General features: G+C 34.4%; 1 protein-coding gene across 2 annotated transcripts in view; it reads left to right on the forward strand.

Annotated features, from left to right (window-relative positions):
• Positions 1-13039, forward strand: part of LOC126708681 (probable pectinesterase/pectinesterase inhibitor 7) — a 29005-nt gene that overhangs the window by 10280 nt on the left and 5686 nt on the right. The window lies entirely within an intron of this gene.

Consider the following 13039-nt stretch of genomic DNA (forward strand, 5'->3'; position numbering starts at 1 on the left):
CACATTGATGCAATAATAAATAAAGGGAAGGCAGATGCATGGAGGATGACTGGCTTCTATGGGGAGCCAATGACACATAAGAGAACTAAAGCATGGAGTATGCTTCGCCAATTGAACAACAGATTCAACTTGCCATGGCTGTGCGCAGGAAATTTCAACGAACTATTGCAAAGCTCTGAGAAATTAGGGGGCAACAATAGAAGCCAAAATCAAATGCAACTCTTCCGGGATATAGTTGATGAATGCGGTTTCGTTGATCTTGGATATGTTGGACCACAATACACTTGGCAAAAACACTTTACAGATGGACACTCGATATGGGAGAGGTTGGATCGTGGTTTTGCTAACAATGAATGGCTATTGAATTTTGCAGGTACCAAAGTCCACCATCTTTCCTCCGATACATCTGATCATAGACCTCTGTGGATCGTACCAAAGGGTTTGGAGTTCCATCCTACAGCCAAACCTTTCCGGTTCGAAGAGATGTGGTTGTCTGACCCGGGGTGTGCTAAAATTGTAGAAGCAGTATGGTCCAATACACACAATTATGATCTAGTTGTGGAGGTGATGAGAAAAATAGCAAAGTTTGGAAAGGAGTTACACAGATGGAATAGGGAGCATTTTGGAAACGTAAGAAAAGAATTAGAAAAAAAGAGGGCAGTCTTGAAGAAAGCAGAGGAAGTTGCAATGAGAACAGGTTTGAATTTTGAAGTGAGGATGTTGAAACAAGAAATCACTGATCTGTTGGACAAGGAGAATAGGATGTGGTTCCAACGGGCAAAGGTCTTGTGGGCTTCAAACGGAGACAAAAACTCGAAATTTTTTCATTGTCGTGCAACACAGCGAAAGCGGAAAAATTCTATTTTAAAAATTCGAGACACATCAGGTCGGTGGAGAACAAATCCGAATGAAGTAAATCATTGCTTGGTCGATTACTTTCAGACGCTCTTTACCTCCACCAACAATCTGAACCCACATGAGGCTGTCAACTCTATCAATACCATAATCAGTGAAGACATGAGGTCCCAACTCTCAGCAACATTCACAGCAGGTGAAGTTCAAGTAGCACTAAAACAGATGGCCCCCCTAAAAGCCCCAGGTCCTGATGGTATGTCCCCTCTCTTTTACCAAAATTTCTAGAATTTAACTGGTAATGATGTAACTGAATCAGTTCTTAAATTCCTTAATTCTGCCTCATTGCCTGAACAACTAAATCATACCTTCATAACCCTTATTCCAAAAAAAAAGAACCCTGAATGTGCATCTGACTTTAGACCCATAAGTTTGTGTAATGTTCTATACAAAATTTTTTCTAAAGTCCTGGCAAATAGATTAAAAAAGATCCTACCAAAAATTATTACAGAACACCAAAGTGCTTTCACAAAAAGTCGCTTAATTTCTGATAATATTTTGGTGGCCTTTGAATCTCTCCATAGTATGCACAAACACAAAGGAAAAGAGAATTTTATGGCTATAAAACTCGATATGAGCAAAGCTTATGATAGAGTTGAATGGCCATACCTCAAAGCAGTAATGGTGACAATGGGTTTTGATGAAAAATGGATTAATCTTATCATGTTATGTGTTACAACTGTTTCTTACTCAGTTCTTGTCAATGGGGAACCCAAAAGCATGATCCATCCAACTAGGGGCATCAGACAAGGCGATCCATTATCTCCCTTTCTCTTCTTATTATGCACTGAAGGCTTGAACGGCCTAATCAATAATGCAGCAGCAAATGGAGACATTAAGGGTTACTCCTTATGTAGAAATGGTCCTAGATTGACTCACCTCCTTTTTGCAGACGATAGCCTATTGTTTTGCAGGGCTACTATACAGGAGTGCCAAAAAATTCTTGATATCTTGGATACCTATGCAAAGTGTTCAGGCCAACAAATAAATAAGAGCAAAACTACAATCTTTTTTAGCAGGTGCACTACATAAGAGATAAGAAATCATATCAAGATTGCCTTGGGGGTACCGGAGATTAAGCAATATGAGCAATACTTGAGGCTCCCTTCCTTAGTTGGCAAAAATAAGAAAGCCAGCTTTAACTACATTAAGGAGAGGGTTTGGAGGAAAATCCAAGGGTGGAAAGAAAAATTGTTGTCACAAGCAGGAAGGGAAATATTAATTAAAGCGGTTGTCCAAGCCATTCCAACATATACAATGAGCTGCTTCAAATTGCCAGTGGGTCTATGTACGGAGATTGAAAGCCTTATTAGAAAGTTTTGGTGGGGACAAAAGGGAGACAGGCGAAAAGTCCATTGGGTCAAATGGGAAACACTTTGTAAACCCAAATCTATTGGTGGAATGGGGTTCAAAGACTTAGCCCTCTTCAATGACGCATTATTAGCCAAACAAGCTTGGAGACTAGTGCATCACAAAGAGTCCTTGTTCTACCGTGTCTTCAAAGCAAAATTCTTCCCCTACTGCTCTATAATGGAGGCCTCGGATACCACATTAGGCTCCTATGCTTGGAGCAGCATACTAAAGGGTCGGGATGTATCGAAGAAAGGTGCAAGATGGAGGGTGGGTTGTGGGGAATCGATTGGAGTTTGGAATGATGCTTGGCTGCCCTCCTTAGAATATCCAAGAGTGTTATCAAACCCGGTGACAAGCTTGGAAGATATGAGAGTTATTGATCTTATAGACCCAGTTTCAAAGCAATGGGAAGATGGTTTATTGCAGGGATTATTCAGTTCTCAAGAGGTCGAATTGATAATGAGTATACCTTTGTGTCGCACTTATATTGAGGACAAGCTGATATGGCCATACACATCATCGGGTAACTATACCGTGAAGTCTGGTTATAATTTTCTTACTTCTGCAGAAACGGACCAGACCACCACAGCCAATCTGAGTCATGATGGAGGGATTTGGAAGCTTGTTTAGAGCCTTTCGGTTCCAAATAAGGTGAAGAATTTCTTATGGCGAGCCTGCAAAGAAGCACTGCCTGTGAAGAGAAATTTGAGACGGAGACAAATCATTGAGAATGACACTTGTGACCACTGTAAATCAAACGCAGAAAATGAAATCCATGCCCTTTGGGAATGCTCGGCACTCGCACCAGTTTGGAATTCAGTCCCAGAGCTATGGCTTCACCATGATCAAAATGCACAAACCATGTCAGAACTCTTCAAACTCACTTATGATGAAGGAAAAGACGTCAATCTGCTTGCCATGATCCTTTGGACAGTATGGAATTGCCAGAATAAGCTCAGAACCACTAATGAGGATTTTCTAGTCAGCCAAGTCTCCATAAAAGCAAAGCAAGCACTCACTGAATATCACCAAGCAAACCAGGTTGCAACGCTCCAATCCCCAGATCGCACTCGCCATCGGGTAACTTGGAGCCCACCCCTTGCAGAAAACTTCAAGGTGAATTTTGACGGAGCCACATTCAAAGAGATTCGCATGGCTGGCCTTGGCGTAGTGATCCGGAACTCCCTTGGACAACCTATTGCCTCCTTATCTGAATTGGTGAATCTGCCATACTCTTTTGATATTGTTGAAGCAATGGCTGCAGCTAGAGCCATTTACTTTGCTCAGGAAATTGGTTTAAATTCCTTTATCCTTGAAGGTGATTCTGAAGCTGTGATCAAGTGCCTCAGAAGCGATGATGACTCATTTTCTCCCTTTGGTCATATCCTTACAGCAGCCAAAGCGACCACAGAGACCAATTGTTGTATTTCTTTTTCCCATATTCGTAGACTTGGTAACTCTGTTGCTCACAACCTAGCTAAACATGCAAGACATGTTAGAGGTTTTTCGGTGTGGATGGAGGATGTTCCTCCACACCTTCAAGCTGTACTTTCAGCCGATAATGGCTAATTTTTCTTAATAAAAGTTACCGATGTTCCTTCTCAAAAAAAAAAAAAAAAAAAAAAAAAAAAAAAAAAAAAAGATAACCCATCACTTATGCATTCCTGCATTCCAGAGACTTCCATAGGGGCAGGTGAAGACCCCCCATCACTTGGGACCACTTCTTGCTTCAGAACTTGCTTCCTTGCCTCCAAATTGTCTAATCCAACCCCACTTACTACTCCCTGACACTCCGAAAAGCCCAGTGTGTCACATCCCACCATCTGATCTGACATGCCAGGGGCATTTGAATTTTTAAAATTTTTTGAGCTTTGCACACTGCCGTTGCTGGTGCTTTCCACACCGTACGATGCCGGAGTAGAATGGAGCACATTTTCAAAAGTTTTGCATGTTTCACTACCGCGGTTATCACCGCCGGTATTATGGCTGCAGTTTGAGAAGCTCTTCGGCTCGTTGTTTCCACCTTTAGAAGTGCTATACGCCCTTAGCCATTCTCCATATTGGGCCGTAGCATTCTGTCTATCCGAGCCAGCTTTACAATGCTTATTATCATGACCTATCTTACCACAAAGGAAGCAAAACGTTGGGAGCCTTTCATATTTGAAGTGAACCCAATATTTATCACCTTCTATGCCAACAACATTTCCTCCCCTTTGAAGTGGCTTGTCAACTGGAAGTTCTACTCTTATGCGCATAAATTTCGCTTGATCAGACTGGTTAGCTCGCTTGTCCATCTCAATAAAGTGCCCCATGCTCTTTCCTATATCTCGACCAACCACTTCAAACATGAGCTCAAAAGGTAAGCCCCATAGTTGTACCCAAAATGGGAAGTGGGTGAAAACAATATTTTCAGATATGAGACCCTTTTTCCATCTGCATAGAAGTAGCAGATTGTTTTCAAAGTTCCATGGCCCACAATTTTCCACCCATTTTATCTGGTAATGAGAGCCAAACTTAAACTGAAAAAGTGTTGTTTCCTGCCTCAATTATTCTTAGCTCCGATCCCATCTTCCATGCCGCCCTAAGTGTGCTTTTTAGAGCTCTTGTGTTTTGTTGTTTGTCTAAAAGTAGCATTCCAAACAGGCTTAGAGAACATTCCTCTAAAAGATCTGCCCTGTTATGATCTGAGATTGGTATTTCTGCTTCTTCTTCCTTGGTGAGGCAGAGGTTTTGAAGACTATTAACAACCTCATGTTCCATAGTGAGGGAAGGTGTATGTCTAGGGGGGGAGAGACGCCCCAGATGGGGAAGGAAAAACTCTGCCAAAAAAGGAGAGGAGAAAAAACTCTTACCAGAAAAGAGAGAGAGATTTTTTTTAATAATTATTATCTTTATTGTATTAAGAAATAATATTTCAATTGAACTTATAGTTCGGTTGTGTACATTAAAAGAGATGTAACTTGTAATATTGATAATGAGATTATTATTCAACGATTTCAAAATATGAAAACTCATAGAAGAGATTTGTAAAACTTTATGTTTTTTTTTTTTTTTTTTTTTGGTTATCAATATATGAAATTCTTTTGTTATTAGATTGTGTAGTTTAAGTTTCTAAAGGACTACTGTGAGAGACCCTGCCCCCAGCCCATTTTTATAGGATGTTAGGCCAAACCCACGTGAATGGGTGGAGTTGTGTTATTGCCTCTCAAAATAGAGGTTCGATTAGTTATATTTACTCCTTTATATTAAGGTTTTACAATGGAGTCACCACTTATTTAATTATTGGGATAAATAAGAAAACCAAAATTGAAAAATTCCTTATTTTATTAATTTGAAATTGAATTTACACTAATCATAGGAAATTACATGACTTTGGTCCTAGATACAATCTAAGATAAAGTACATGGCTTTGTTTCCTAGTTACAATCTAAAAATTGAAAATTACATGGATAAGCATTCGATCTACTAACCCTTAATCTAAGCTCGGAGGCTATGTTACAAGGTGGGAAGGTGTTAGGCACCCACCTTGCCAGGTGAAACCGGTCTTCTAGACTATGATGGTCAATATTCATATCATATTATCCAATATGTCAATCAATTTGCATGTTGAATTTGATGTGTGTGCATGTGATACACCCCAATTCAATTTATTAAGTATTGCATTTGGATTGAAAAATAAATTCTAACGAATGTGTGTGGATGGTGATATCCTAGATTCAAGAATTTAAAGGAATTATTAAACAAACATATTTTTCATGTTTTTTATGTGGATTTAAGATTGAAACTAGTGTTATGAATGAACATGTGATGAACAATCAAGTACATGTAAAGAACATATAAGAACAATTAAGAACATTCAAACATAACCACCGGGCTTACTGGCCCAAGTGGTACCTAGTCATGCTAGTGACTTTCAACTCAAGGGTTCTATCCCTTGCATAAACACTTATCCAGCAAAAAAAAAAAAAAAAAAAAAAAAAAAAAAGAACATTCAAACATATTCAAAGGAATTTAAATGATTATTATCATGCTTTAATTTTAAACTCTCATCATGGCAACACAAAAAATAATTAGGGAAAGGGATTATACCTTCATGTAAGATCCATATAGTGGAGGAGAAGACTCTTAAGGGAGGTCCTAAGGATGGAGGAAAAGAAGAGTTAAGAGAGGAAGAGTGAGTCTCACTCAATATCTTGAGTCTTAAGAAGACCAAGATATGACAAGACTACTCAACTTCCTAGAACTCAAGAGAGGAGAAGAGAGGGGGGTTTTGTGTCCTTTGAAATGAAGGAGGGGGGGGGGTTTATATAGTAGTGGTAGAGGAAATATGAATGGAAGACCATTTAATGAGGGTTGACAAAAAATCATGAACCTAGACCTCATTTTAGTTTTTGGGGAAATTTGGTGCATTAAATGGAAAGATTGGTGGGAGTGAGGAGCAAGCCAAAATTTGGTTTTCCTGCAGCTGCTGTAACAGTTTATAGAGCCAATTTCGAATAATCATATCTGGCTCAATTCTGATCGAAATTGTCTAGTTCTAATGCTCAAATTGAAGCCTCAGATGTCTAATTTCTGGAAAAATTAACCTTATTCACAGATTCAAAATATTCAGGGAGATATCAATAAAATGGTGAGCAGAGGTCATTTGTTAAAAAATGATTTCAGTACAATTAACATTAATAGGTTCCAAATTAGCTCCCAATTGACATTAAATGGCTCCAATCACTCTCATTTTGGACTTAATTGGTTCCAAATTTACCCTAATTAAAAGATAATTGCACAAATTACTCATTGAATAATTAATGTTTAACTATGTGGTTAATTAGGTACATGCAACCCTACCATAAAATGTAGTCCTAACCAATCAAATTATGACACATCATCGTTCTCAAATTGATTATAATTATAATAAATTGAAATCAATTGTTCATAATCACATATAGTCGGACTCAATTTGTGATAGTGCATCTCGACCATTAGAACTTGATTTGATAATAACTTTCAATCTGATGGTTCAATTAGGGCTTATGACCAGTCGATTTGATTGTTACAACATCAAGACCATTTTAGTGAAATGAGATTAATAATCTAGTGACCAAAATAAAGATGCATATTTCCAAGGTAAAATTACCCTTTTACCCTCCATGTGAGGTTAAATGCGGGTTGCAAAATGGGATGTCAACAACTACCCTATAAAAATTTCATGGAACCGCCACTATGAGGAGGAGCTTGAGTCATTTGCAATTTTTTTTTTAACAAAAATAATTTGGGTTGTTTAGAGCGCATTTGAAATTATTTAGGTTTTATAAATTGATATGTCAACAATTACAAGAAATGTATAATTCAAATACTCATTTATTATTTTATTGAAATGTCACTAATCTTATTTATTAATTGTCAGGTTAATATTTATAATTTCATTTATTTATTATCACGTTAATTTGTCAAATACTCTAGGATTTTTCCAAAAAATGAATTATGGATTTATAGAAATACAACTAAAGAGTCATTTTTTCATATTAAAAAGTAAAATTAAGTGATTTTAAATTTTAAAAAAAGTTATAATATAGAACATTTAAAATTACTAAATATTAAAAGGTATTTACTTGCAAATAATTGACATAATTGATGTGAGATTTTTTAAAATGTGTGTGCATGTATTATTATGTGAATGTGAATGAAATATATTTAATTGGAAGTTTCTTTCTTTTTAACTAATCTTTGTAAAACGTGCACCATAATTTATTATGCTATTATTATGTGAATGTCAATAAAATATATTTGGAAGCTTTATTTTTATTTATTTATTTATTTAATATAATAACATTTGTAATTTATCATGAAACTACATTACACACACATTTGGCACATTTTAAGACTTGCTTTTAAAGTTATTCCAAAAAAATAAGGATGCGTTTGATAGACTGTAATAAGTACTGTAGTATAATAATTTTTCAGTCTATTCCTATGGTTTAGCTATTTAATAGTTTGCTTATATTTTTATTATAGGAAATAGTCATTTCTTATAAATAGCCATTTTTTAAGGACAAAATTTAGCTAGAAAACCAGTTGTAGCCTAAGGCTACAAATTGCTCTAATAAACTGACATGTGTAAAAAATGGCATGTGCATTTCACGTGATTACTTAAGTAAACTTAACCCAACTAACCCTAATTAATTACATCACCTATTAAAAAAATAAAAACTAAAAACTAAAACCCAATCTCTCTCTCGCTCTCTCTCTCTCTTATTCCATTATGCATTTAATTTTCAATGCCCATCAATTGTTTGAAACAATGTCTATAGAGGCAATGATATTGTGGCTCAGGTACAAATAATTGATAAATGTTGCTAACATTGAAAATAGAAGCCTCAATTGGTGTTTTGTGAACAATGTTTACTTGGTGAGTGCATTCAGTTCATTTGCATGGCATTGCTTTCATAATAGAAGTTACTTACATTCTTAAGAATGCTAAGCATATTAATAACCTAGCAATGGAGAATTAGATATATCATATATGAAAACTACAACATTACATGAGTCCAGCACCTTTCAAACTCAATTACAAAAACTCATTAGCTGTCAAAAGCATTTAAATTGAATGCTAAATAATCACATATTTAATGGCATTGAGTTGTTTAATGTTTACTCTTCAACTAAATTATTTATGATTGTTTTCTTTTTATGAGTGGACTACTGATATTGGCAAAGTTACAGCCCCTTCTCTTTTGTAGACTTTGTAAATTATTTAAATTTTAACTTGCAGTTCCTTTAATTACTGCCACTTCCCTTATGGGTGTGTGTGTAATTTTTACCAAAAAAAATCTTTAGAAATTAGAGGGTTTCTATGTTTTCTTTCTAATAAAATGTTTATCACTTAAAAAAAAAAAAAAAAGAAAGAAAAGAAAAGAAAGAATGCTGAATGGCAATAGCTATCAAACAGAAGTGAACAAATGAGTATTCTTCCAACTGTTTATTTATTTATTTATTTTAGGCGAAAACCACATTTTCATCCCTATATTTTCATGTGATTTCCACTTTGGTCCCTATCTTTTATTTTCACCGCTTTTAGTCCCTATTTAGAAAAATGCCATCTATTTTAGTCCTTTCCATTAGTGCCATATGGCAAAGTCCTAAGTGGCAGATGGAGTGCATCGTTGGCACACTAAATGCTAACGTCAACATTAAAATAATAATATAATATATTATTTAGCATTTTAAAAATGCCACGTCATTTTTTAAAAACAAAAAATTAATTTATGAATTTAACTAAATGAAAAAAGGAAAAAACAGAAATAAAAACAAAAAATAATATAAATTGAGATCTAGCTTTATTTTGAGTAAGAACAGACAAAAACACAAACCTAATCATTGTTTTGTTGGAAACCAAACACAATATCAACTGAAACACACATGATTAGCCAAAACCCAAAAATACCATAGATTGGTTAAAAAAAAGATTTAAAAAAAATCTAATGTGAGATGAGAGAAAAAACCCAGATTGAGCACCCAAAACTTTCAAAACCCAAAGAATACAAACCCAGAAAATTAACACAAACCCAAAAATTTCAACCCAGAAAATCAAACACAAGAACACAAGAAAATCAAACCTAGAACGCACACGAGCACAAACCCAGAAAATCAAACACAACTCCCACCCAAATTTGAACAAAATACCCACAAAGCCATTAACCCAACATTTTTGAGATTCTGACATAATGATAGCTGTAGCACATAGTGGTGTAACATTCAAGAAAGAAGAAGGTGGCGAGGCTTCAAATCAAAGAGAGCAAAACAAAAGAAGAGGTGTAGAGTAAGTTTCAACTCCGAGCCCAAGTCATTATCTCTTGGTCTTTAGAGGACTTATCTAGAGCTCGAAGGTCGGTTCTTGATCTTCCATGGGAAGGCTTAAATCTGATTCCTGGTGATGTGCTATGGTCAGACCCATCAATGACTCTTGGTCTTCCTCCGAATAGAGCAAGGCATTGGACTATTGTGGGGTCTTGGTTTCTGATGAATCGTTGATTTCATGTTTCTAATGTCAGGGAAAGAACAATGGGTCAATAATTTTTTTTTTTTTTTTTTTGGATAAACACTGACTAGGTTTATTTACTTATTTTCCCATATCAAAAAAAATTATTTTTGATAATAAAGGGTTTTCAGCTGATATTGTGTTTGGTTGCTAACAAAATAATGACTGGGTTTGAGTTCTTGTTTGTTCTTACTCAAAATAAAGCTAGATCTCAATTTATATTATTTTTTGTTTTTATTTCTGTTTTTTCCATTTTTTTTCATTTAGTTAAAATTCATAAATTAATTTTTTGTTTTTAAAAGATGACTTGGCATTTTTTTGAGAACATGACTTGGCATTTTTAAAATGCTAAATAATATATTATATTATTATTTTAATGCTGACGTCAGCATTTAGTGTGCCAGCGACGCACTTCGTCTGCCACCTAGAACTTTGCCGTTAGGGCACTGACGAAAAGGACTAAAATAGATGGTGTTTTTCTAAATAGGGACTAAAAGTAGTGAAAATAAAAGATAGGGATCAAAGTGAAAATCACGTGAAAATGTAGGGACGAAAATGTGGTTTTCGTCTTTATTTTATGTATAGTTTTTAAAAGCCTCTTATAGTTGAATAAGATATTTGAAATTCAATCCCCGCTTACATAAAAAAACTGATTGATGTCTTGGTTTGATAATAAAGAGTTATTATCAGAGCAGACGCCATAAGTGCTCTTTAAGGATGAGTTATTGTGGGGTCCATCTTATAAAAAATTGACAAAATTAAAGTGAAAAGTAGAACTCAAAAAGTTAGATTTATTTACTTCACACCCTATAAAACTGGTCAAAAATATAACATAACACAAAAATATGACATAAAGAAAGCACCTTACCTTGTCTTCTCTTAAAATATATATATATATATATATATATATATATAAACGTCTAGGTGTAAGTGTCATGCATCATGCCTTCTCTCAAGGGGGGTATCGGCCTTATGTTAACGGTAAATTAATAGAACTAAATAATGTGTAATAAGTCATGCCAAATTAATTGGATAAACATGTGTTAATGGAGTAATTCTTAAGTACTCTCGGAGTATGAAGAATAATACTCCTTCTTCTTACATTCATGGTGAGATCCACTCATTAAATTCATGGTAGGGTCCACTATGAGTATGAGATGAGAGAATACTATTTCTCCATACTGTGAGAGTACCTAAAAATTTTTCTTGTTAATGTGTTATTGGCTCATGCATTGTAACATTTATTACTAGAGGATCAGGAGGTCTAGGTTGGTGAGACGAGTGAGTCCAACATTGACCAAAAAATGCATGTAGAAAGAGAATTTATTAAAAAGAAACGACTATGCATGACTTTAATTTTTTTAATATTACTTAATCAATTATTTCAAGAAAAATAATAATTTTTTCTACCATTCCAAGAAATGAATAAAACATTTCAAGATTAAATGTGCGTTTGATTTTTGATTATAAGTCAATTTAATTTTTCTTTCTTATTATTTGTAGATCTAATATGAGTCACATGTTTATTTTATTTTATTTTAATTTCACTATTTAAATAAACTGTTCTCAAACAAACACTAATTAAATTGATTTTTTTATTTTTGTTAAGAAGACACTAAATAGAAATTTGATTAAAGACAGAAGTATAAATAATAAATATAGCCTACCTCTTATTTTGATATTACTCTATCATCTTCGCACCGTAGATGATATTTCCATAACACCAATCTCATGAGACCGAGCCCACCACATAAGATAAGTGGAAAAGCATAACTAAGGGTCCGTTTGGATATAGCTGAAAACTGAAACTGAAAATTGAATAACACTGAGCAAAATAATTTTTAAATGTGTGAATAATACCGTAGGACCCATTTTTAATGAAAAAGTTGCTGAAAAATGTAATTTGTGGGTTCGTGAACAGTACACGATGTGCACTGTTCACAGGAAAAAGTCAAATATTGCTGCGTAACAGTGAATGAACAGTAAAAAAAATTGGTCAAAACGCATGAAAAAAAAAAAAAAAAGAGTTGAAAACGCAAAACGTGCGTTTGGGAAACGCAAACGCGCTTCCCAAACGCACACTAAGTACAAAATTAGTAGTCCACCTTAATTTGTTTGACAAGTGCAGTGGGTCACATCTTTATCGTTAAAAAAAAAAAAAGTCATCGGTCACATCAATTGGACTAACTAGAAGTGTATATAAATTCTAAATAGTTTGGACGGTTTGGTATATATGTTTAAATAACAGTTTTCAGTTTTTTTAAAAATATATATAGGTAAAAAAGTATGTGAAAATACGTTTAATATTGTTTAAAAATTAAAAACATGTATTTAAGTTTATATACTAAACAGACCCTTTGTTGTCAGAAAGATATGAGAAATGTATACCAAATCAATTCTTTTTCTTTTGCTGATTAACGGGAAAAATATCAATTCTTTACTAAACGAAAGTAGCTTTTTATTTATGTTTTTTTAAAGGGAAGTGTTACCTAATGCTCTAAGAGCGTTTTGTTAGTGAAAAATTTTTAAAAAAAAATTTAATATTTTAAAAAAAATTTCAATTTTCTGTAAAAATTATATAAATTTTTTTAAAATAGTTTATTAATAATTTTTCTAAGGGTATTCGTCAATATGATCATTTTTTTAATTACTATTGATAAAAATAGCATTAATAATAAGTACCCTTGACTCTTTTGTTATCAACGGAAGACAACACACAATTCACAAACAACCATTGATGAA

Source organism: Quercus robur, chromosome 12, assembly GCF_932294415.1.
Source record: "Quercus robur chromosome 12, dhQueRobu3.1, whole genome shotgun sequence".
NCBI classification, from domain to species: domain Eukaryota; kingdom Viridiplantae; phylum Streptophyta; class Magnoliopsida; order Fagales; family Fagaceae; genus Quercus; species Quercus robur.